The following is a 1395-nucleotide window of genomic DNA, read 5'->3' as shown; positions in this document are numbered from 1 at the left end:
ATATAAGTTCTGAGTTTAACATGAAGACAAAAGCTGTGTCTCACTTCTTGGGCTGCATCCTCATGAGTGTGCATACATCACTGTCCCGTGCCGAGTGCTGTCCCAACTCCAAGGCTTCTCCTCATGCGGCCCACAACATCTCAAAAATCAAGGATGCATCCGAGTATCCTTCCCGGCAGAGGATATCCCAGGATTCAATGCGCTGATATTGAACTAAACAAAGTAATGAAGACGGTGGAGTTTTAAATATTTTTTTTTACCAAGTCTGCATTGTTTGGAAATACATCACGGACCGAAGAATTTGTTTATAAATATAAGTTTAACAATGTAGCTGATGAAAATCATGCTGCAATAAGATGTTAAATAAAATGCAACTACAAGTACTGATACTGGAGCTAAACCCAAATTATTGATGTTTTTATTTTTTACTTACGTGTAACGTTTTAACTGTGAAGTTATTCTTCCAGTGAAAAGGTGTAGATAGATAGCTAGCTAGCTCCAGAATGGGATTTGTCTTTGCGGGGTCTTGGCAAGGTTTTCAGGCCTCGATAAGGTCCACAATGGATTAAAACAATCCAACCTTTGTTGCATCACAAACTGATTTCATACGAGACAATTTCCTCAACATCAGTGAGGGTAAAACCTTTACCGCAAAATGTTTTTTTTTTTTTTTGTCACAAACACTCAGATTTCAGTAAATTTTTAGTGGAAAAATTCATGTATTTTCTTGCAATTTTCTCAAAATTTTGAATCATTAACTGAGCTCCCAACWGTCACAGCACCACCGTAAGGAAACGTGCCAGGAGTTCTATATTTTATTTCATATTTTGTGTTTTTCTGGAAKCTTCTCTCTGAAATTTAAAGGGGATGTACTGTTTCACGCAAAATCCACTCTTCAGTTGTTAAATACATTTTGTTGGAGTCTCTAGGAGACAGAAAAGTTGAATTTAGTTTCTCCCGGTGCTGCGTATATATCTTTATAGTCTGTTTGGGTCCGTTTTTACAACCTGTTCAGTTTTCTCTGTTTTCTATGATGGTTTCTGATCTATTATGCCACCKTATTTGAAGCCCCTCATTTGGATTTCAAGAAACAGCCTCAAAACGAGTTGATCTGAGACACAACTCARAAGAGGGGCTTGTGGAGTTACAATAAGGAGCAGTTCCACTTTATGTAGATCTCAACTGAAGGATTTAAATGTGACAAAGGAGGATTTAAAAGCACAATATAAAACAAAGTGTCCCTGCGTTTAGAAATGTTTTTATTTGAATATTATTCTCCATGAAGTCATGCCTCTAAAACCATCAAACTCCTTTTTACTAAACCAAACATTAGACTTATATTTAACATAACTTTTACTCGATAAACCCACTAAACCACACGGCACTGACGTGCAC

Source organism: Austrofundulus limnaeus, unplaced genomic scaffold (assembly GCF_001266775.1).
Source record: "Austrofundulus limnaeus strain Quisiro unplaced genomic scaffold, Austrofundulus_limnaeus-1.0 Scaffold7, whole genome shotgun sequence".
Classification (NCBI taxonomy): Eukaryota; Metazoa; Chordata; class Actinopteri; order Cyprinodontiformes; family Rivulidae; genus Austrofundulus; species Austrofundulus limnaeus.
The sequence above is the reverse complement of the archived record's forward strand: the minus strand, read 5'-3'. Positions refer to the sequence as shown.